The 25,230-nt window shown below is 45.5% G+C and overlaps 1 long non-coding RNA gene across 1 annotated transcript; it reads right to left on the bottom strand.

Moving 5' to 3' along the window:
• Positions 1 to 1,924: 1,924 nt before the first annotated feature.
• LOC144305290 (uncharacterized) lies at positions 1,925 to 3,932 on the bottom strand. Its single transcript, XR_013372340.1, has 2 exons — positions 3,805 to 3,932; positions 1,925 to 2,198 (listed from the first exon to the last, which is right to left on the bottom strand). It is a non-coding gene; the product is annotated as an uncharacterized LOC144305290 (long non-coding RNA).
• Between the last annotated feature and the right edge of the window lie 21,298 nt (positions 3,933 to 25,230).

Raw genomic sequence — 25,230 nt, 5'->3', positions numbered from 1 at the left:
GGACCGCGTTGGGGGGAGGGCTGGCATTTCCTGAGGCCGCCCCGAAATGCTGGGGGCGGAACCGGGCGGACCGAGTGAGTGCGGCTGGGAGGGACCCGCGGTCGGTGGGTCGGTGGGTCGGTGGGTCGCAGCCCGCACACTGGTCCCCACCCTGCGCCTTTGCCCCCCACCTCACCTGTCCCTCCCCCCTGCACTTGCCATCATCCCTCAGAACCCTCTCAACAGGTGGCAGAGGGGCTGTTCAAGCCCCAATTTACAGAAGAGGAAGCTGAGCCCCAGAGAGGGCCAGCGGGGTGGGCACAGAGCCTCCGGCACTTCAGCTGACCCTGGATCCAGGACCCGGCTGCTCCCTCCGGATCGCCTGCCCCCAGCAGCCATGTCCCCAGACTCCTTCCGCCCCAGAGGGTGGCTGCCGCTCCTGGCAGGGTTCCTGGCTGGGCAGCGGGACCCCAAGATGGACCTGCAAGAGGAGGTGCCGGCTGGCTGACCCCAAGCCCCAGACAGCAGTGCCTGCCTCCCCTGGGCCTGCTGGGCCAGCGGAGGCCGGTTCACCCTGCTGGCACATCTCAGCACCCACCCCATGCCCCAGTGCCACCCACCCGTCTTGCCTCAGCCCTCACAAGGGCCACTCACAGAATGGCAGGTTCCTATTGCCCCAGTGCTGAGTGAGACGACCAGCCCCATTTCACACAGTGGGAGACTGAGCCCTAAGAGGGGCGTGTGCTTAGTCATCTGCTCCATTCACTAAGGAATCGAAGATTCCATTTTTGGCTGGACTCCATCTACTTGAATGCAGATCTGCCTCTGCTGCCTCATAGCTCTGAGACCTTTGGCCAAGTTGCTTTGCTTCTCTGGGCCAAGGTTCCCTCAGGGTGGTGGGGGCTAGAGCCAGTCCTGGCTCAGAATGTTGTGGTGAGAAATAAGTTGATCTCCGTAAATCCCTGTGCCCCACCCATCGTGTGTGCCCAATAAATATTAGTTATTATAAGAAAAACACATTCATCCCTCCCCTACCTTCAAACAAAGTCTCTGCCCTTGTTCTTGGTCCTCCATTGACTCCTATCCAACCTCTCCTTTTCCCTCCTCTGTAAAGTTAAGGATGTGTTTAGCTACAATAAAAAAAAAAAAAAAGGCAAAGCAGATCACAATGACTTAGACAAATACGAGTTAATTTCACCCCCATCGTGATGAGTTTGAGATGAACTCTGGCTGTCATTGTGTTACCAGGTCAATGATGTCAAGGCTGGTGTCTCTGTGATTCACTTGGCTTTTCCCTCTTGTTTACAAGATAGCTGCTAGGGCTCCTGGCATTTCATCGGCATCCACTTTTAACACGGGAAGGAAGGGGCATGGTTACATTTAGGATTAAGTGAAAGCATTTGTCCTTTTTATCCTGAAGAACTCACACCCATCCCAACAAGACTCCTTAGATCTAATTGGCCAGACCTGGGTCCCATGACCACTCCTGCAACAGAGAGCGAAACTTGAGTCATTTGTCTTTCCATCCTATAAAGCGGGAGGTAGCAGTGGAGAGGAGGATTGGGAAGGCAGACAGGTCAGTCAGCTGGTGCGTCTAGTTCCCCCTCCTTAGATCCCACTCAGGCCACATCCTCCACAGTCACCTTGACCTCCTCCCTCACCCACCAGTCATCACATTCCCATTTCTCTCCTTGGAAAGCTGGAGCTGGGAGCTCAGACAACCTGGGCTGGCACCTCCATAAGGCAGCAAGCTGTTGATCCTGAGTAGGGCTTCCCCTTTAGGGAGAACAGGACTCTGCCTCGGCCCCTTACCACTTCCTAAAGTTGACTGTTTCACTCATTCACATTTGTCTGGCCCCCGGTGGCATTGGGAGTTCAGACCCCTGTTGTTAACATATTTGTTTCCCCCTCCCTGCCCTTGGTCAGGGAGATAACACACAAAATGTCCCTTTTAGATATTTTATTTTATTTAAGATTATTTATTTTTTTTATTCATGAGAGACACAGGGAGAGAGGCAGAGACACAGGCAGAGGGAGAAGCAGGCTCCTCACAGGGAGCCGGATGCGGGACTTGATCCCAGAACCTCAGGATCATGCCCTGAGCTGAAGGCAGACGCTCAACCACTGAGCCATGCAGGCAGCCCCATTTTAAATACTTTACAGGTGTGCTGCAAAATATTTCCTTTTGATCGCAGACTCCAGGGACCTAGTTCTTCTCCCTAGGGATAAATAACATAATCCCTTGTTAGAAACTTTAGAGCTATTTTATACATGTACAGGTCAATCTCCCTATAATTTCTATCCTCCTGTCCCCCCTCCTTTGTTTTAAGTAAACTCTAGTGTAGGGCTTGAACCCGTGACCTCAAGATCAGGAGTCACAGGCTTCACCAACTGAGCCACCCAGGCACTCCTGCACAACAATCTTCTAAAGGAGGTGCTCTTATTATCTTCATTCTACAGAAGGGGAAACTGAGCCACAGAGCTGCTAAGTGATTTGCCTGGAATCACACAGCAGAGAGCAGTCATTTGGGCTTTTAACCCACGCTGTCACTCCAGGGCCAGTACCAGCCAGTACCAGCCAGCCAGGCCCCATCCCCCAACCCAGGGCAGGCTGACAGGGAGGCCCTCCCTGGGAGGAGACCTCCAGAGCCACATATGTCTCTGTGCTCAGAGCAGGGCTAAGGTTTGGGGTCTCTTTACCCCTGCTTTAGGGGGCTGGGGCACTCAAATGACCTTAGGGACCCAGAGGCTGGAACCAGATACAGATCATTCACAGCTGTGAGGCTTTGGCCAAGTCACCTCCCTCTCTGAGTCTGTTTCTTCATGTGTAGAAGAGAATTGGTAATTGTTCCTTACGGTACTGTTGGGGGGATTAACCGATCAAAGAAACATACACATCACTTAGAAAGTTCTTGGACTATAGAAACACCAAACAAAGCCATTATTGTTATATAATAATTATTATTACTAACAACATTTTCCCTGAAAACTCTTGCAGTAGGAAGCAGGAGGGACAGTTTGCTGGGAGTGGGCCTCCAGGAGCCAAGCCTTCCTGCTGACCTCAGACCCAGGGCCCGGAAGGCACCTCAGACCATTCCCTGGAGCCCCATCCTACAGGTGATGAGACTGAGGCCTGCGGAGAGGCAGTCCCTGGGTCTGGCCACTCAGTGAAGCAGTCTGGGGTGTCTGCCCCCTGCCAGGCCCTCAGGCCCCCTCCTGCTGGGCCCCCTGCCCTACCCCCAAATCTCTCCAGTCTCTCAGGATGAGATGGCTTCAGCCCCTCCGACACTGTGGAGACCACAGACCTTCCAGAAGTTCAGGCAGTCCCCTGCCAGCCTTGATCTCTGAGCGGCAGGGACTTCAGGTTCTGACCCCAGTGTGGCAAAGCACCAGGGGGGACGCTCTATGTGCGCCCTGAGACAGCTCCCTGGCAGAGGATGGCCTCGTGGTCCAGACCCTCTGCTCAGATGGCCTCAGAGCAGGGTGGGAGGAGCTGGGACAGGTGGGGTTGCATGCTGAGAGGCAGGCTCCCCTGTGGGAGGCACCACTGTCCCCAGGCTCAGGGCAGGCGTGAGCCCCGGGGGAGCCTAAATGCTGATGCTGCCAGGGGGCCTGGGCCTGGACAGGGTGGGGGAGCCTGCCCAGCTCCTGCTGTGTGCCGCTCATGCTGACCAGATCATGGCCCCTGACTGAGCTGTACTTAACGGGTCCTAGACACCTGCTGGGGTCTTTACTGTCCGCCCCCACCCCCACCCCCAGGACCCCAAGCTCCACTCAAACCCCACCTCCCACTTATTTTTCAGGACAGAGTTAAAAACTCATCACCTGGGAAGCCTGTCCTCATCCTGCTTCCATTCCGGGCTGGTGGAGGTCTCCCAGAGCCCCTCCGGCCTCCGCGTCCCCATCGCGCCCCACGCGCACCCCCATCGCGGACGGTCCGCTCCCTCCTCCCCTGCCGCTTGAGCCCGACGCGCGGCGGCAGCGCCCTCTAGCGGCGGCTCCCACGTCGCGCCGCGTGTCCGCCGACTTGGAACCCAGACCGGAATGGGACCAAACGAGGCCACAAGCGGGGGAAGAGGGTCCGTGGGATCTCGGTCTTGGAGCCTTGGGGCCCCAGGCCTTGCCCAAATACCTGCCCTGCCTTCCCCACGGGACCTCTGGAAAATCAACTTGCTTCCCCCTTCTGCAAAATGTGTTTCCCGCCTATGTCCTGTCCAGTGTGAGACTCTAGATACTGACCTGGGCCCTGGGGATACAGCAGTGACAGGGAGGAGTGAAGTCACTGCCTCAGGAAGCAGACACAGAGGGGACAGGCAATAAACAGAGCATGATGGCAGTTATACTGCACAGGGCGAGTGCTCTACACAAGTAGAGAGGGGGACCGATCATGCTGGAGGTGATACTCTGGGGGGACGTTGGGGGTGGCCTTGCACAGAGGGGAAGACATCAGTGGCCAGCCAATGGGTGGCGGTGGGATGGCATGGCTGTGCAACATGCTGGCCCTCCTGTCTGGTTCCTCCTTCTCTCTTGGTTAATATTAGGGTACCCCTGGGCACATCCTGGGCCTTTTCTCTGGCTACACTAACTCCGAAAGTGGCCTCAATCTAGAGACTCTAAACGCCAGCCAAGCAAGCCCTGATGATTCCTGAAATATCATCCTCAGACCCTCCCTCACCTCTCAACACCAGGCTTGTGAATCCAACATCTGAAAACAAGCTCTGCATCTTTTCCCCAGACCCGTTCCACCTTCTGTCTTCTCCCTCTCTATAAAACTCCATCCTGCCAACTGCTCAGGGCAAGAAATCCCTCTTTCTTTTAATCCCTGAGTCTGATCCACCAGCAAATCCTGTTGAGTCCCTCTGGAATGTACCGAGTTTCTTACCCACCTTCCTCCAGGGCTCCAACACTTCACCTGGACTAGTTCAGTGTCCCTCACTTGCCTCCCTCCCTCCACTCAATCTTTTTTTGTTTTTTTCAATCTTTTTTTTAAAAGAGATTTTATTTATTTATTTGACAGAGAGAGAGAGAGAGAGAGAACAAGCAGAGATAGTGGGAGAGAAAGCAGGCTCTCCGCTGAGCAGGGAGCCCAATGCAGGACTCAATCCCAGGACCCTAGGATCATGACCTGAGCTGAAGGCAGATGCTTAACTGACTGAGCCACCCAGGCGCCCCCTTCTCCACCCAATCTGATCCACACACCTAACTCAGACCTCATCTCCCCCCCCCCCCCCCCCCCCCGGGCTCAGGACCCTTTATCGGCTCCCAGCAGTATTGCTCCTTGTCTTGTAGGAGCACTTTGGAAAACAGCTCGGCAGCGCCTAGCGAAGTAGAACACATGGCCACCCCTTAGAGCCAGCAGTTCCACTGTGTCAGCACCAACAGAAATGTGCAAGTGTGTGCACCAAGAGACGTGTTCTAGAATGTTCATGACACTATTTATCACAGCTCCACGCTGGAAACAGCCTAAATAAATGCCCGTCAGCAGAGGACAGGAGGTGAATGGTGGCCTTTTCATACCACAGACAACGATGTAACCACAGGAAGCAGTGATATCTACTCGTGTGAAGTTCAGAACCAGATAAATTAATCTGTGTGGTGAGAAGGCAGGATACGTGGTCACCCCTGTGGGGTGTCAGGGAGCTGGTCACATTCTGTTTTTTGATCTGGCGTTGGCCCCTCTGTGAAAATTCATCGAGCTGTACACTTATAACGCATGGCCTCTTCTGTACGCATATTATATTTCAACAGAAACATTTCCTAAGAGGATAAAATGAATTAAATACAGTAAATTAACTGAACATGGTGAAATGGAGTGACACACAATACATCGCAAAAACTGACCTGTGGTTCTTGGAAAATGTTTAAATTGGCTTTTTTAACACATAGAGTTTGAGAAAAGGCATTTAACTTTGGCAGATTTTACAAAAGCTTGTGACCGGCGCACCTCGCTGGCTCAGAGGAAGCCCACGACTCTCCATCTCAGGGTCGTGAGTTCAAGCCCCATGTGGGGTGTAGAGATCACTCAAGTAGAGAAAACTAAAAGAAAAAAAAAAAGCATGAACCCATTTCGAGACCCCTGCCACTGCAGTGGATGGCCCGGCAGATGACAGGACTGCAGCTTCAGCTTTATTAACTTCTCAGTGACTATGCCCCTGTCCCGCCTCCCTGTTACCTCCCACCCTTTCTTCCTCACCCTGTCCCAGCCACAATGGCCTCCTCACTGCTCCTCAAACCCCCAGGTATACTCTGACCTCAGGGCCTTTGCACCTGCTGTTTCCTTTGCGTGGAATGCTCTTCCCCCCAGATCTTCTTGTGGCTTCCTCATTCCTTCAGGTTTCTGTTCAAATCAGCTTTAAGGTAGAAGATAGAAGGCAGATGAGGACAGAGAAGAAGAGAGGAAGGCTCAGTGAGACCGTCCCTCCCTGACCTCCTTATGTTCTCTCCCTGCTCCGCCTTGTTCTCCAGCACTTACTGGTGCTTACAGTCCTCATGTCTGATTTATCCATTGTCCATCTGCCCCATGAGAAGGTGGCCCTATGAGTGCAGGAGTCTGTTGGTCTCCTTCATTAGAGCAGTGCTGTGTAGACAGTAGGGGCCCAATGATGGCTGGTTTATAGATTTCTGTGTTGGCCATGGGCTAGTCCCATGCCTGGGCAGGACGGTACCTCTCACTCAGCTGTCTGCTCCTCCACCCACATGTCCGAGTGTTGGCTGTGTCCCTCGTGTGTGCCCACCCTCATGCCAGCCCTAGGCTGGGCAGTGCTGGGATTCAGCAGGTGGGGACCCCGCCCTCAGACAGAAGCAGCCTGTGTGATCAAATGGGAGTGACTGGGAGCCCACGGAGCCCAGAGGAGCCTGACCAAGCCTAGGGTGGATGCAGATAAAGCTTTCTGGAGGTGGTGGTGCATACAGAAGGGAGACTCGAAAGTGGCAGCTACAAGGAGGAAGGGTGTTCAAGGTAGAAAGAACAGAGGTGAAAAGGCACGGCTTCTTCCAAGGGTTTGAGTTGGCTGGAGAAGAGAGTGCAAGCGGCAGGGATGAGGCCTGGTAGGGACCAGGTCAGGAAAGGCTTGGATTTCATCCTGGGGCTCGGAGAGGCATTGTGGCTCAGTGTGGTTAGCACGGGGGCACTGAGCCCCACCTCCTGGGTGGGAATCCTGCTTCTGTTGCATCCTAGCAGGGAGACATGGAGTCAATCACTTGACTGCTCCATGCCTCAGTTTCTCCATCTGTAAAATCAACTTAATGACACCTCAGAGGGGTGTTGGTGAGAAAAATACACCTGGAGCGTGTATCCAGTAAGTGTCCAATAAATGTTGGCTGAGACCATTACATTCCCCCACTGTGAGAGAAAGGAAGTCTGGTAACCCCAACTATTATTAGTATTATAGTTAACCTTTATTGAGTTCTTACTGTCCCAGCTTGGGTTCGCCTAAAACCCACCCGGAGACAAGAATTTGGCTGAGGGACAGTGACCCTCAGGAGCACCAGCAGGCATAGGGGGAAGTGAAGAGGGCAGGAGGAGAGCATAGAAGGAGCAGATCCCTGCTGCAGGCAGCGACTTCTCAGTCTCACCAGGGCCTCAAGAAATGGGTGGAGCACATCTCTGAGTTGTCCCATCAAGGGCCTGGAGGGATAGCATCTGTCCTCAGTGGTTGACATTTGTCCCTTTGCCTTTCACCTGAGCTAAGGGAGGGAGTTCTCAGGTTCTGGAGGTGTGAGGTTGTGCCTGTACCAAATAAAATACAGGACTCCCACTTCCATTTGACCCACAGGTTAATAATGGATAATTTTTAAAAAAGACTTTATCTATTTATTCATGAGAGACACACAGAAAGAGGCAGAAACACAGGCAGAGGCAGAAGCAGGCTCCATGAAGGGAGCTTGATGTGGGACTTGATCCCAGGACCTCAGGACAAAGGCAGACACTCAACCACTGAGCCACCCAGGGACCCCAATAATGAATAATTTTTAAAAAAATATTTTATTTTGGTATAATCTCTCCACCCAACATGAGGCTCAAACTTACAACCCCGAGATCAAGAGTAACATATTCCATTGACTGAGCCAGCAAGAATCCCAATAATGAATACTTTTTAGTATAAGTATATCCCACGCAATATTTGAGATATACTTGTACTACAGAATGACTCATTGTCTATTTGAAAATCAAACTTACATGTGTGTCCTCTGATTTATCTGGCGACCTGTTCAGGTGGGAAGCATGTATGGGAAATAAGGAGGGGGCAGTTGGTGCTAGCAGCATAGTTTTCCTCCACATGCATCCTTCTTGGCTTTCCCCACAACCTAGTGGCTCATCCCAAGAAGGGGCATTCCAAGAGGAAGGAATCAGAAGCTTCCAGTTCTCTTGAGGTCTTGACTCAGAAGTCCCAGAACATTGGGGCACCTGGCTGGCTTAGTTGGTGGAGCACACAATTCTCAGGGTTGTGAGTTTCAGCGCCATGCTGGGATAGAGATTACTTCAAAATAAAATCTTAAAAAAAAAAAAAAAAAGACCTGGAACATTACTTAAAAAAAAGGATTTTAGTTATTTTTTCATGAGAGACACACAGAGAGAAGCAGAGACATGGGCAGAGGGAGAAGCAGGCTCCCCACAGGGACCCCGATACAGGACTCAATCCCAGGACCCTGGGCTCACACCCTGAGTTGAAGGTAGATGCTCAACCACTGAGCAACCCAGGCGCGCTGGAACATTACGTCCAGTGCATTCCATTGGTCTGGCCCAGATTCAAGGGGAGAGGAAATAGGCTTTCCCTTCTTGATGTGGGAATGGCACATGTGTATGGGGAAGTTATCTTGGGAGATAATCTACTACAGTGAGAAGATATTTCCTTGTTTTTTGTTTTTGTTTTTTTATTTTATTTATTTAATTGAGAGAGAGAGAGAGAGACAGGGAGGCAGAAGGAGAGAGAGAGAATCTCAAGCAGGCTCTGCACTGAGCAGAGATCCTGATGCAAGGATTGATTCCCCCGACTCAAAGTTCATGATCTGAGCTGAAACCCAGTCTGATGCTTGACGGAGTCACCCAGCAGCCCCACGGCATTTCCTTCTTAATTCTCTTTGATTCTGTCTAGGTGAAACATTTGCACGGTGTTAGGGTGATTTTAAATCTTCCAAAGGGATTTTCAGTTATAGGTTATGACCTGTTAGTGAGTTGTAAAATCAGTGTACTAAATACAAACCAGTAGTTCTTAAATTTTTAATCTTTTTGAGACGCCTGGGTGGCTCAGTGATTGAGCGCCTGCCTTCTGCCCAGGGCGTGATCCCGGGGTTCCGGGATCGAGTCCCACATCAAGCTCCCTGCATGAAGCCTGCTTCTCCCTTTGCCTGTGTCTCTGCCTCTCTCTGTGTGTCTCTCATGAATAAATACAATCTTTAAAAAAAATAAAATAAAAATAAATTTTAAATCTTTTTGACTTGCAATTTTGAGCATGCCCCGAAACAGAAAGCGTGAGCCCCTCATTCAGTTTCAGTGTTCACCAGTGTTTTTTTCTTACCAGTGTTTTTTGTATTTCTGTATCTACCTGCCTTTGAGCATTAAAAAAATAAAATAAAATGAAATAGATTGAATAAAAGAGAAGATATCAGAAAACTAAGGGTATTGTTTTGTGAAATTTTTGTTTCATCTTTACATTCGTCTTCAGGGTTGGAATGTAAAATGCGCTTGAAAATCCCTTCTCTGCACTTCACTAATCTTCCTTTTGAACAAAGAACAGGCCACTGCACAGCTTTTGTGAGAAACAGTATCCGGTAGCATTTAATAACATTGTCTTGTTTTTATCAGAGCTTCATCGTTATTATGTATAAAGTGACACTCATTTTCCACTTAAGAGTAGCGACATGTAAATTCTCCCCCTTTGCATACATTTATGGACATTTTCAAAGACGGGTCCTGGTAAAACTATTTTAAGTTTTATTACAGTGGTGGTTCAGGAGGCGAGATGAAAGCCGGAGGAGTGGCAGGAGAACAAAGGGAGGGGTGGGCTGCAGGCCTGGCGTGGGAGACCCCGGTCTGGGAGACCCCCGATCCAGACTGTGTGTGGGGGGTGGTCAGGCTGGTTTCTGGAGACCGGGTTCCAGGCCTGGCTCTGCTTGCAGCGGCCCCCAGGGACATCCTTTCTTCCCTCTGTGCCTCGCTGCCTGCAGCTGTGGGAGGCAGAGTAGGTGGGCTCCGTCCTTCTCAGGGGCTCTGGGTCTGCGTGGCCTGGGCACGGAGGAGCCCCTCTTCCTGGCTCGGCCCAGGCCACTGACCCCTCGTTTATCAGATGGGAAGGCGACCTGTAGTTCCGAGACGTGCCGCAAGGGGGCAGCGGCGGCCACCGACTGAGGCGCAGCCTGGGGGCTCAGGCCTCGGGATGCGATGACTGTGCGATCCCACCCCCACCCCGAACCCCAGCTCCGACGACCCAAGTTCGAACCCGCATCGAGATCCCGAGGCTGTCTCTTCATCCGGTCCCCGGGAAAATGGGTCACTGTAAGGATTAAATAATGGACCGACTATAGGAGTCTGCTTTCCCCTAACTTCATCTCGGATGGGAACAGTGGACCTCCCACAAGGGCTGGGAGCCGTTTAATAGGCTGGAAGAACTTAAGGTAGTTTCACTTAGCTGCGCGTGGTGTGGAAAGCTTGTGCGCAGAGGAATGGCGTGATTAAAAGTGGCAGGGGAGGGAGGGAGAAAAAAGAAAGAAAAGGAAAAATGCACTTTAAAAAAAGCCACCTATTATCCTATCATCTTGGCCTAAAGCTTGGCCAGTCTTTTATTTCACTGCCAACACATACATACGGATATAAATATATACTTGCCCAGAACTCAGGGGTACAAGAAATGTCACATTACTTCATTAACATTTTTTGGACATTTTTAAGGGAGTATTTATTTATTTATTTAAGGGAGTATTTATTTATTTATTTATTTATTTATTTATTTATTTATTTATTTATTTATTTATTTAAAGTAGGCTCCACACCCAGCTTGGAGCTCTACCAAGGACCAGAGATCAAGAGTTGGATGCTTGTGCTCGCTTCAGCAGCACATATCCTAAAAAAAAAAGAGTTGGATGTTCTAGGAACTGAGCCAGCCAGGCACCCCCTAAATGATGATAGTTGGTTTTAGTAAAATATGTAAGTATATATAAAAATAAAACCATATATAAATATAAAATTAAAATATATTCAAAGAATATATGCTAACAGAAAAAAATCCAAGCAATTTACAAAGTACAAAGAAAATAAGCAATATACATCATCATAAGTGGGATTTTCTTTTTTTCTTTTAGAGAGAACAAGTGCCCAGGCATAAGCAGGGGGTGGGAGGGGCAGAGGGAGAGAGAGAAAATCTTAAGCAGGCTCCATGCTCAGTGTGGACTCTGAGATCATGACCTGAGCCAAAATCAAGAGTCTGATGCTTAATAGACTGAGCCACCTAGGTGCCCCATAGTGGGATTTTCTACTTTATGAATATCATTATAGAATTCTCTCTACACAGCCTCATCATATCTCTACAGGATGAAAGGATAGACGGACAGATATGATTATGAGATCATAATCCATGCTATTTTTTTTTCTATGCATAGCCTATGACTTGCTTGCTTGCATGTGTTTTTAAAATTAATTGACAGATGCCGGGGAACCAGTTTTAGTTTTACAAAAAAAGTTGAGCAGAAAGTACAGAGAATTCTTATATACCACCTCATGCATACCTGCACACCCCCATTTTCCTATTACTAATATCTTGCATTATAATGTGGCACATTTTTATAATTGATGAGACGATATTGATATGTAATTTTTAAAAAGATTTTATTTTATTTTATTATTTTTTAAAGGATTTTACTTATTTATTCATGGTACACAGAGAGAGAGGCAGAGACACAGGCAGAGGGAGAAGCAGGCTCCATGCAGGGAGCCCGATGTGGGCTCGATCCCGGGTCTTCAGTATCACTCCCTGGGCTGAAGGCGGCGCTAAACTGCTGAGCCACCCAGGGATCCCAAAAGATTTTATTTTTAAGTAATTTCTACACCCAATGTGAGGCTCCAGCTCACAACCCCAAGATCAAGAGTCACATGCTCCACTGACTGAGCCCGCCAAGTGCCCCTCACGGTCTTGTTTCATGTAACTTTATAGTAACTCTTGAAGTTGGGTAATGTCAGTTTTCTGACTTTATTATTCTCTTCCAGTATTGGCATGGCTACTCTGGGTCTTTTGCCTTTCCATATAAACTTTAGTATCAGTTTTTTTTTTGTCCTAACAAGAGAACTTGCTGGGATTTTGATTGCGATTGCTTTGAATCTATAGATCAAGCTGGGAAGAACTGACATTTTGATATTACGGAGTCTTCTTATTCATGAACAGGGAATCTCTCCATTTATTTAGATCTTCTATAATTTCTTGCATTAGAGTCTTATAAACTTCCTCATATAAATTTCATACATATTTTGTTAGATTTATCCCTAAGTATTTATCTTTTTTGATGCCAATGTAAAAATTATTGTTTGTTTGTTTTTTTAAAGATTTTATTTATTCATGAGAGACACAGAAAAAGAGAGGCAGAGACACAGGCAGAGGGAGAAGCAGGCTTCATGCAGGAAGCCCGACACGGGACTCGATCCTGGGACTCCAGGATCAGGCCCTGGGCTGAAGGTGACACTAAACCGCCGAGCCACCCGGGCTGCCCAAGTATTATGTTTCTCATTTCAAATTTCAATTGATTATCGCTGGTATATAAAAGGACAATTGATTTTTATTAAACTTGTATCTTGCATCTTTGCTTTAATTGCTTGCTAGTTCCAGGAGTTTTTGTTGTTGATTCTTTGGGATTTTCTTGTGTTTTTTCCCCCTCTTTTAAAAAAAGATTTTAGGGACCCCTGGGTGGCGCAGCAGTTTGGCACCTGCCTTTGGCCCAGGGCGCGATCCTGGAGACCTGGGATCGAGTCCCACGTCGGGCTCCCGGTGCATGGAGCCTGCTTCTCCCTCTGCCTATGTCTCTGCCTCTCTCTCTCTCTCTGTGTGACTATTATAAATAAATAAAAAATAAATAAATAAATGTTTAAAAAATTTTTTTTAATTTATTTATTTATTTGAGAGAGTGAGAGAAAGAGAAAGAGCTTGAGCAGGGGGAGAGGAAGAGGGAGGAGAGAATCTCAAGCATAATCCTTGCCAAGCATGGAGCCTGACTTGGGGCTCAATCCCATGACCCTGAGATCATCACCTGAGCCAAAATCAAGAGTCAGTCACTCAACTGACTTAAGCCACCCAGATGCCCCATTCTTTAGGATTTTCTATGTAGGCAATCATGCCATCTGTGAACAATGACAGTTTTATTTCTTCTTTCACAAGCTATATATCTTTTATTTCCTTTTTTGTTCTTATTGCATTATCTAGAACTTCCAATATAATGCTGAGTAAGAGTAGTCAAAGAGGATATCCTTTTTTTTTAAAATATTTTATTTATTTATTTATTCATGAGAGACACAGAGAGAGGGAGAGAGAGGCAGAGACACAGGCAGAGGGAGAAGCAGGCTCCATGCAGGGAGCCTGGTGTGGAACTTGATCCCAGGACTCCAGGATCTTGTCCTGGGCCGAAGGCAGATGCTCAACCACTGAGCCACTCAGGGATCCCCCAAAGAGGACATCCTTGTATTGTTCCTGATCTTAGAAGGAAAGCATCTAGTTTCTTATCCTTAAGAATGATGTTAGTTATAGATTTTTTGCAAATGTTCTTTATCAAGTTGAGGAATTTCTCCTCTGTTCCTCGTTTGCTAAGGTTTTTTGTTATGAATAGGTGTTGGATTTTGTTGGATTTTATGCTTTTTCTACATCTATTGATATGATTATATGATTTTTCTGCTTTAGCCTATTGATATGTTACACTAATTAATTTTCAAATGTTGAACCACCCTTGCATACCTGAGATAAATCCCACTTGATCATGGTGTATCTCTTTTTATACATTGTTGAATTTGACTTGTTAATATTTTGCCAAGGATTTTTGCATCTATGTTCACAAGAGATATTGGTAAGTTTTCTTTTCTTGTAATGCCTTTGTCTGGTTTTGGTATGAAGATAATGATGACTTTGTAGAATTAGTTGGGAAGTATTACCGCAACTTCTTTTTTTAATTTTTTAATTTATTTTTATTTTTTTTAAAAAATATTTTATTTATTTATTTGAGAGAGAGAGAGTGATAGAGCATGAGCTGGGGGGCAGGGAGGTGCAGAGAGAGAGGGAGAAGCAGGGAACCTGAATGGGGCTTGATTCCAGGACCCCGGGACCATGACTTTAGCTGAAGGCAGACACTTAACTGTCTAAGCCACCCAGGTGTCCCTCTCAACTTCTATCTTTTAGAAAACATTGTAGAGAATTGGTATAATTTCTTCCTTAAACGTTGTCAGAGTTCACCAGTGAACCCGTCTGGGCTGGTATTTTCTGTTTTGGAAGGTTATTAATTATTGATGCAATTTCTTTAATAGATATAGACCTATTCAGATTGTCCGTGTCTTCTTGTGTGTGTTTTGGTAGGTTGTATCTTTCACAGAATTGATCCATTTCACCTAAACTATCAAATTTGTGGACATAGAGTTGTTCATAGTATTCCTTTCTTATCCTTTTAATGTCCATAGGATCAGTAGTGATAGCCCCTCTTTTATTTCTAATATTAAGAGTTTGTATCTTCTCTCTTTTTTTCTTAATTAACCTGAATAAAGATTTATCAATTTAATCCCTCTTTCAAAGCTTTTAGTTTCGTCAATTGTCTCTATTGATTCCATTTTAAACTTTATTGGTTTCTACTCTAATTTCCTTTCTTCTGTTTGATTATTTAAATTGTTCTTTTTCTCATTTTGCTTAGATTATTGATTTTAGATCTTTTCTAGTATATACTTTCAATGCTGTGAATTTCCCTCTAAGTACAATTTTCACTGCCTCCCACAAGGTTTGATGAGTTGTATTCTCATTTTCATTTAGTTCAAAGTATTTAAAATTTTCTCTTGAGACATCTTTGACCCATATGCTATTTAGAAGTGTATTGTTCAATTTCCAAGTATTTGGGGGGGTATTTCCCAGTCATTTTTTTCTGTTATTGATTTCTAGATTAATTCTACTGTGGTACAAGAGCAAAGTTGGTGTGATTTCTATTCTTTTATTTATTTATTTATTTTTTTGATTTCTATTCTTTTAAAGTTGTCAAGGTATGACCCAGAATGTTATCTATCTTGATGAGTGCTCCATGTGAACTTGAGAGGTGGGCATATTCTGCTGTTGTTGAATGAAGTATTATATAGATGTTAATTAGATCAGTTGATTGATGATGTTATTCAGTTCAACCATGTTCTAACTGGTTTTCTGTCTGTTGGATCCATGAATTACTTATACTGGGGTGTCAAAGTCTCCCATGTAATAGTGGATTTATCTATTTCTGCCTGAAGTTTTGTCAGTATTTGCCTCACGTATTTTGATGCTTTGTTGTTAGATGCATATATGTTAAGGAGTGTTATGTCTTCTTGGTTAATTATGTAATATTCTTCTTTATACCCAATAATTTTCCTTGCTCTGGAATCTGATCTGTCTGACATTAATATAGCTACTCCAAGGGTGGATAGTAGGCTCAAGTGGTAGAGCATGTGACTCTTTATCTCAGGGTTGTGAGTTTGAGCCCCACATTGGATGTAGAGATTGCTTAAAATGCACATATATATATATATATGTGTGTGCATTTTAATATATATACATATATATGTTTAAAATATCTATCATCTATATATCTATATCTACTCTAGCATTCTTATGATAGTGTATGGTGTATCTTTCTCTATTCCTTACTTTTAATCTCTCTGTATCTTTATATTTAAAATTAGTTTTTGTAAACACCATATAGTTTGGGTCTGGTTTTTTACTCACCCTGAAAGCTTTTGTCTTTTAATTGGTGTATTTTGACCATTGATTTTTTAAAAGATTTTTAAAATTTATTTATTTATTTATTTATTTTATAAAGAGAGAGCACAAGTGCTGAGAGGAACAGAGGGTGAAAGACATCTATCCACATAGTTGCAAGTGTCAAGATTTCATTCTTTTTGATGGCTGAGTAATATTCCATTGTATATATACACACCATATCTTTATTTATTTTTTAAAAACGATTTTTATTTTCTCATGAGAGACACAGAGAGAAGGCAGAGATATAGGCAGAGGGAGAAGCAAGCTCTCCACCAGGAGCCCAATGCAGGACTCGATCTCGGAACTTGGGGATCACACCCTGAGCTGAAGACAGACACCCAACTACTGAGTCACCCAGGCATCCCTATACCACATCTTCTTTGCCCATTCATTTGTCAATGGATATCAGGGGCTCTTTCTATAGTTTGGCTATTGTGGACATTGCTGCTATAAACACCAGGGTGCATGGTGCCCCTTTGAATCATTATGTTTGTATCCTTTGGATAAATACTTGGCAGTGAAATTGCTGGGTTGTAGAATAGCTTTACTTTTAACTTTTTGAGGAACCTCCATACTGTTTTCCAGAGTGGCTGCACCAGTTTGCATTCCCACCAACAGTGTAAAAGGGTTCCTCTTTCTCCACATCCTCACTGTATCTGTTGTTTTCTGACTTACTTTAGCCATTCTGACTAATGTGAGGTGGTATCTCATTGTGGTTTTGATTTGTGTTTCCCTGATACTGAGTGCTGTTGAGCATTTTTTTCATGTGTCTGTTGGCCATTTGTATGTCTTCTTTGAAGAAATGTCAGTTCATGTCTTCTGCCCATTTCTTGACTGGATTTTTTTTTTAGTTTTTTGGGTGTTGAGTTTTATAAGTTCTTTATAGATTTTGGATACTAGCCCTTTATCTGATGAGTCATTTGCAAATATCTTCTCTCATTCCATAGGCTGTGTTTTAGTTTTGTTGACTGTTTCCTTTGCTGTGCAAAAGCTTTTGATCTTGATGAGGTCTCCATAGTTCATCTTTTTATTTTGTTTCTCTTGCCTTTGGAGACATGTCTAGCAAGAACTGAAGAATTTCTTTTAATATTTATTTCTTTTTTTAAAAAATATTTATTTTTCATGAGAGACACACAGAGAGAGGCAAAGACATAGGCAGAAGGAGAAACGGGCTACTTGCAGGGAATATGATGTGGGACTCGATCCCGGGACCCCGGGATCACAACCTGAGCCAAAGGCAGACACTCAACCACTAAGCCACCCAGGTGCCCCTCTTTTAATATTTCTTGCAGGGATGATTTATTGGTTACAAGTTTCCTCTGTTTTGCTTCTCTGAGAAAGTCTTTATCTTCTGCACTCTTGAAGGATAATTGTGCTGGATAGAGAATTCTAGGTTGGTGGGGGTTTTTTCAACACTTTAAATATTTCTCTCCACTCTCTTATTGCTTGCATGGTTCCTGAAGAGAAATCTGAAGCAATTCTCCTTGCTTCTCTATAGGCAGGATGGGTTTCCCTTCATCACCTGACTTCTCTTGGGATTTTTTTTCATTGTCTTTGATTTTTCTACCATTTTAAAAAAAGATGTATTTATTTATTCATGGTAGACATAGAGAGAGAGAGAGAGAGGCAGAGACACAGGAGGAGGGAGAAGTAGGCTCCATGCTGGGAGCCCAACGTGGGACTTGATCCCAGGACTCCAGGATCAGGCCCTGGGCCAAAGGCAGGCACTAAACTGCTGAGCTACCCAGGGATCCCCAGATTTTTCTACCATTTAAATATTATATGGTTAGATATAGATTCTTGTTTATCCCGCTTTGTGTATCTGAGTTCTCTGGATCTCTAGTTTCATATTTGACATTAATTTTTGGAAATTCTTAGTCATTATTGCTTCAAATATTTCTTTTCTTTGTTTCTCTTCTTTTTATTCTTCTGGTGCTCCTATTGTGTGTATGTTACACCTTTTATACTTTTCTTACAGTCCTTGGATATTCTGCTCTGCCTTTTACTTTTTAAATTTTTTTTAAGATTTTATTTATTTATTCATAGAGACAGAGAGAGAGAGAGAGAGAGAGAGAGGCAGAAACACAGGCAGAGGGAGAAGCAGGCTTCATGCAGAGAGCCTAACCTGGGACTCGATCCAGGGTCTCCAGGATCACGCTCTGGGCTGCAGGCAGCACTAAACCGCTGCACCACCGGGGCTGCCCTGTTCTGTCTTTTAAAAACATTTTTTGGGGATCCCTGGGTGGCGCAGTGGTTAAGTGCCTGCCTTTGGCCCAGGGCATGATCCTGGAGACCCAGGATCGAGTCCCGTGTCGGGCTCCCGGTACATGGAGCCTGCTTCTCCCTCTGCCTGTGTCTCTGCCTCTCTCTCTCTCTCTGTGACTATCATAAAAAAATAAAAATATTTTTTCTTTGCATTTCAGTTTTGGAAGTTTCTATCAATATTTCTTCAAGTGCACTGATTTTTTTTTACCTCAGCTATGACCAGTCTATTCATGAGTTCATTCTTCCTTTCCATTCATGGTTTTTTATTATTTTTCTAAATATTTATTTATTCATGAGAAACACACACACACACAGAGGCAGAGACACAAGCAGAGGGAGAAGCTTGATGCGGGACTTGATCCCAGGATCCCGAGATCATGACCTGAGCTCAACCACTGAGCCACCCAGGTGCCTCGTGTTTTTTATTCCTTAGAATATCCATCTTTGGTTGCATTACTTGGCTGCTCTTGCATGTTGTCCACTTTTTTCATTACAGCCCTTAGCATATTAATAATCATAGTTGTTTTAAATTTCCAATCTGATAATTCCAACATCTCTGCCATATCTGAGTGTGGTTCTTATGCCTGCTTGGTCTTTTCAAACTGTCTTTTTGTTGTTAGTATACTTTGTAATTTTTAAAATTCTTTCCTTTAAGATCGTATTTATTTATTTGAGAGAGACAGCGTGTATGTGAGAGAGAGAGAGAGAGTGAGAGAGAGAGAACGAGCATGAGCAGGGGGAGGGGCAGAGGAAGAAGCAGACTTCTCACTGAGCAGAAAGCCTCCATCCCAGGACCTTGGGATCATGACCTGAGCCAAAGGCAGACACTTAACCAACTGAGCCACCCAGGTGCCCCTAGTTTGTAATTTTTTGTTGAAAGCCAAACGTAATATGCTGGGTAAAAGGAACTGAGGTGAATAGGCTTTCAGTGTAAGATTCTATGTTTATCTGGCTAGAAATTAGGCTATAATTACTATTTGTTGTAGTTGTAGGTGTCAGAGGCTAAAATGTCCACTAGGGTCCTTGATTTTGTCTTCTTCATGGTATTTGGGGTTCTCTAGAGACTTATTAATTATTATTATATTTAAAATTTTATTAAAGTATAGACTTCTTTTTTTTTAACATTTTTTTAAAATTTATTTATTCAGAGAGAGAGACAGAGACACAGGCAGAGGGAGAAGCGGGCTCCATGCAGGGAGCCTGACGCGGAACTCGATCCTGAGTCTCCAGAATCAGACCCTGGGCTGCAGGCGGCGCTAAACCGCTGCGCCACCAGGGGTGCCCTAAAGTATAGACTTCTTAAATAAAGTCTGAGATGTGTGTTCTGTCAGTTGGGTTCCTCTGTTATTACACAAGAGCCCTATTTATAAATAATAGGCCTTGTTAAGATAACTAGTTATAAGCCCTTGCTAAGAAAAGCAGAACATTCTGGCATATTTCAAAATAGCTACTTTTGTTCTCCTCCTGCCAGAAACATGAACAGATTTTCTCTAATATTCACTGTGAGAACCTATTCAAGATCTTGGAGGGGCGCCTGGGTGGCTTATTTGGTTGAGTGTCTGCATTTGGCTCAGGTCATGATCCCAGGGTCCTGAGATCAAGCCCCATGTTGGGCTCTCTGCTCAGTGGAGAGTCTGCTTCTCTCTCTCCCTTTGCCCCCCCCCTCATACGCTCCTGCTCTCTCTCTCTCTTTCTCTCTCTCATAAATAAATAAATAGGCAGAGGGAGCAGCAGGCTCCCTGCGGGGAGCCCAGTGCAGGACTCAATCCCAGGACCCCAGGATCACAACCTGAGCTAAAGGCAGATGGTCAACCTTTGAGCCACTGAGGTGCCCCAATAAATAAATCTTAAAACAAAACAAAAAAGATCCTAAAGATAAACTTGAGGATGAGGCCCCCTGGAGATTGTAATTCTCAAACTTGCCCAATGGGCTTCCAGCAATTCATTAAGTACAGTTTCAGTTTCCTAACTTTAGTACTGAGTCCACTGTTCCTGAGCCTCTGCTCTGGTCAGCTGTGGCTCTCTGTATCTGTCTTTCTCTCCGGTTTTGGGGGTCGTGGCTTGTCCTGTGCTCTCAGTCCTCCAGTAGATCTAAGGAGAGTTGTGATTTTCAGTTTGTCTATCTTTCTTCTTGCTGTGAGATCGGAGGTGTCAGTGACTACCTCTGAGCTCCAGGGATGCCCAACCGCAAACCACAACTCAGCCCATGTTGTTCTTAAAATAAAGGCCTTAAAATTAATTTCGTTGGAATTTGGAAGATGAAGAAGAAAAATGAAATTGAATAAATCCTGACTTGAAATAATTTTTTAAACCACAAGAAATATGAGTTCCTTAAAAAGAATCGTCTAAAAAAAAAAAAAAAGAATCGTCTGTGGTTAAGATAGAGTTCATGAAAGTCATTAACAAATTGGTGTCTTTTTTTTTAATCGTATGTTTAAAATTTAGATGATATGAATAGCTCCCTGCAATGATAGATAAGGTGACTGGGTTTTTTTTTTTAATGCTGAGCACTCACAACTTTGGTTGCTTTTAACTTTGTGAACATTCTGTTCTGTAATCACACGTCTCCCAGTTGAGTTTTATTTCTGTGTTGAAATAGATTCAATACACACCTCCACTCTTTTTTTTTTTTAGAGATTTTATTTATTTATTCATGAGAGACACAGAGAGAGAGGCAGAGACATAGGCAGAGGGAGAAGCAGGTTCCCTGTGGGGAGTCCGATGTGGGACTTGATAACAGGACCCCAGGTTCACGACCTGAGCCAAAGGCAGATGCTCAACCACTGAGCCACCTAGGTGCCCCGCCTCCACTCCTTTTAACATGACTTTTTTGTTTCTGAGTTCTTTCTTTTGATTTATCCATGGGTTTGCCAGATATTATTATTGAGTAGTTTTTAAAGAAGGTCTGAAAGGTGCAGTATTTACTGCATGAAACAGGTAGGGTCTAATCAAGAGAGTGGACACCATATACTAAGCAGGGAAAGCTTGCCACAGTGAATCACTATGATAAAAGAGTGACTATAAGGGAACTCTGTATAGTACCCTAGTGCTGAGGGAGAGTACCCAAGGATGGACAAATTTGGAAGAGGTGCAGATCTCACTGAGGAAGGTGTGGTTCAACCAGTGGATAATAGAAGAATTCTCTGGCTTAGTCAGAATGAAGCTGCTGGGCTGAAAAGAGGGCACTCTCCAGTACAGGAGGGAGACCAGGTAATCAGCAACTGCAAGTGGAGGGCAGGACAGTTTTCCAGCATGTGGCTTTCCTGAGGCCTACAGGATGAGAAACTGCTTGGGGCATGACCCTTCAGGCCACAGGCAGCTGTGTGCAGACTGCGAGGTCTTTGGTTTCCTTTTTTTTTTTGGTTTCCATTTTTCAAGAGGCCCACAGGGGGCGCCTGGATGGCTGAGTCAGTTAAGCGTCTGCCTTTGGCTCAGGTCATGATTCCAGCGTGCTGGGATGGAGCCCCAAACTGGTTCCCTGCTCAGTGGGGAGCTTGCTTTTCCGTCTCCTCCCCACCCCTGCTCTCTCTAGCTATCTCTCTCTCAAATAAATAAATAAAATTTTAATATATATATATATAAAAGAGGGCCATAAAAAGGTTATCACCAGACTGAGGCTGAAATATGATCAAGCGGGCATCATTTTCTGGGTCCAAGGCTGGGGCAGGCTCCATCGAATGTCCTCGCGCCCACACTGCTGACCCTTTCCCTTCCCTATGCCAGAAATTGCAAGGAGCCTCTTCCTCCTGCAATGTCCCTCCAGCCTAACACTGTGTCGCTTTACAGAAGTGCCTAAAGAAGTCCCTTCATTTGTCATAGAGCATATTTAAGGGTGCCTTTGCAGCTGTGAGTCAATAAACTGATAACTCACACACTGAGATCATGTTTAGGAACCTCTGCCTACCACTTCCATGCTGGCTTGACATGTTGGCTGGTTATGATCGAGGAGGCCAGCCCCTGGTTAAAAACCTTTGTGTGACTTTCCAGGCCTGAGCACAGGAGATGACAAAAGCTTTCCCAGGCAGGCCTCACGGGAGAAGCTCCCCCTCCACACGAGGCTTGGAGCATGGAGTCTCTGAGGGGAGTTGCAATCAGGGGCTCAGGCCCCCTGGCTAGCCATGCTCTTTGCATATTTCCATTTCCAGCACCCTACCTTCATTTGTAGGTCTCTTCATCAAGACCTCAGGCAGTGGTCTTCTCCAAGCACCTCTGTGAGGCCTCTTTATGGATGAGGGGAAACCCCCAAGGCACTGCTCTAGCTGACCCTCCACAGATGCACCATTCCATGGGGGAAATTAGAACAGGAGGAGTGAGAGCTTCTCTGGTTTGAGATTCTTGCTTATATCACAATGCATGATTAAAACTCAACACTTTCACTTTTGGCTTGTTGCCTTAATCAGCTACTCTAACACCTTACAGCTCAGCTCTCCCTCCCAGCTCAGCTGAGCTCCTGACAGTGATATTCTTGGGGCACCCTTGCCCTCCAAATCTTGATGCTTTGTTGCAGTGTTTTCTGGTGTGAAGTGTTGCTTTGTAGAAGGCTGAGAACAGACTATTTTTTCCCTTTGCATGACTTCAATTTTAAGGCAAATATTTTTTTTTTAATTCTTGCATTTTTACTGAGATATGTTCCTATTGCTATGCACAAACTTTATTGATTTTTTTTGATATGTGGTATGCCCTTACTATCAGTAATACAGTTCTTTTTTTATTTATTTTTGTAAATTTTTCCTGCTATGTATGTCAAAATAGATTTTTATATCCATGGTGCCTTTTCTTCAGGGGCATTGATTATCCTTATTTTAGATCATTCCCCCTCTGATACTTATCACTTCATGCTTATTGCATTAATCTCTTTGTCTTTTGCCTCTGCATTCACTGTGACTTCCTCAACCCTTCCTCCATGTCCCTGATCTTGTTTTTATTCCATGATTGCTCCTTTTTATTTTCTGTTTGTAATTCGTTTAAGTCTGTGGTGGAGTCCTCTGGACCGATTTTCTTATCTTCTACCTCTTTTTGTCACTACAGTCATGTGATCACCTAGTCCATATTCTTTTTTTTTTTTTTTAAGATTTTATTTATTTATTTATTTGAGAGAAAGAGAGAGCATGTGAGCATGAATGTGGGGAGAGGCAGAGGGAGAGGGAGTGGGTATACTCCCCACTGAGCAGAGAGCCCGACATGGAGTTTGATCCCAGGACCCCGGATCATGACCTGAGCTGAAGGCAGACGCTTAACTGACTGAGCCGGCCAGGTGCCCCTCTGGTCTTGTTAAGTCAAGGCACCTTTCCTAGTCAAGGTACTCATGTAGAATCTGCTTTTCATCATGTAATGTTTTCTTTCAGACCAAGTAAGTTTTGTATTTGTTTCTTTTGTTTAATTTGTGGATTGAACTCTAAGTATGCCCAGGTTCCCTGAGTATATGGCTACATCATCTCACCTCCTCTTGCTTGTGGGCCCTTTGGGCATCTCTGTCCAAAGTTTCCACTTGATTTGCCCTGAAGCTTCCTGCCACATCCCCTTTCCCTCCACTGTGAGGTGGGGAGAGGTCCTTCTTAGGCCCTGAGATGGGCAGTGGTAAATCCCACTCCTAGCTGAGCCTCAGACCTCTGCCCCTCCCCCTTGGATAGGAAGACTTCCTCTTTCCCATCCTTGCTTCTCCTGCTTATACCCCAAAAGGTGCTCACTCCTTCCTCCCCCCTCCAAATCCTCTATCATAATTCCTTATATGGACCCAAATGTCAGGGAGAGGGTTCACCACCTAACTTTGAGCCTCAAAACGTGTCCTGAGGGACCTGAAGGTCCTGGCTTTCTTCCTCGAAAGAAGAAGGGTGGAGGCTCTGAGAGCAAAACAAAACCCAAATAATGTGAAGTTAGTAAAGTGTCAATCTAGTGAGCACTTGATGTGTAAATAGGAGAGCCCATGGGTGGTCCAGGACCCTACAAGAACAACTGGGTGGGTGAAGGGCCTTCATGGCTGGAGAACCTGAGAGAGAGAGAGCAAGAGGATGAGGAAGTGATGTGTTCTGGCTGTCCATGGTACATCTGAGGGATGTTCATATACCATTGTGTATACCACATCTTCTCTGTCCATTTATTTATCGATGGACACTTGGACAGCTTCCATAATTATTAATAAGGCCACTATAAACATAAGGGTGCATGTATCCTTTCAAAATAGCATTCTCATATTCTCTAGGTAAATACCCAGCCTCCCTGCTGGGACTGCAGTCTGACTGGTGTGTGTGCTTATCTTCCTCTCTTCCCTGGGCAAGAGTCACTTTGGTGCAGTGCTGGCCTCCTTTGGGGCTGCTTGCACACTGCGAAGCTTGTGGCACCACTTTGGATGAGCTCTGGCCAAGAGCATCTTGGGGGTGCGTGGGCAGATCTGCAACCTGCATGGGTCTAGAGATGTGGTGTTAGCAAGGTTTGCGTACTGGTTTTCCAAGAGAGGGGACCTGCCAGCACTGTTGGAACCACAGGCAGCCAGGCCAGAAGCGGGCAGCCCCACCAAGTGCCCCGGTCAGGAGATGTGGTTCCAGCAAGGTTTGTGCCAGTCCTGTGTTGGCAGGGACCTGCAGCCCTGGGACCGAGACAGGCCTGGCCGGAGGAGACAGAATCACTGAAGTGTGTGTGTGTGTGTGTGTGTGTGTGTGTGTGTGTGGCAGGGGGAGGGCAGGGCATGGTGTTAGCTTGTTAGATAGGAATATTGGCCCCACGCTTGTTCCCACAGGTGTCCATGTGTTTACGCTGGAGCATGGGGGAGAGAAATGGCTCCTGCCAGCTCCTTTACTCCTCGAGGAGTCTCCCAAGGATCTCTGTCCCTCAACACAGCTCTGAGATTAGTAACTCTCCCTCCCGTATGTCGCCGGTACTTTTCAAACTGTTGTTTCCATGCTCTATCTGCATGGCCTATTTGTTGCGCTGTCTCTTTAAGGGCAAGACTCAGTTTCCTCTTACTCTCCATACTCTGGGCTCTCCCAGAGCTGAGCCCACTGAATTTTTATTTTATTTATTTACTTATTTTTTAAAG

The sequence above is a fragment of the Canis aureus genome, chromosome 3 (genome assembly GCF_053574225.1).
Source record: "Canis aureus isolate CA01 chromosome 3, VMU_Caureus_v.1.0, whole genome shotgun sequence".
In the NCBI taxonomy this organism is placed as follows: domain Eukaryota; kingdom Metazoa; phylum Chordata; class Mammalia; order Carnivora; family Canidae; genus Canis; species Canis aureus.
The sequence above is the reverse complement of the archived record's forward strand: the minus strand, read 5'-3'. Positions and strand labels throughout refer to the sequence as shown.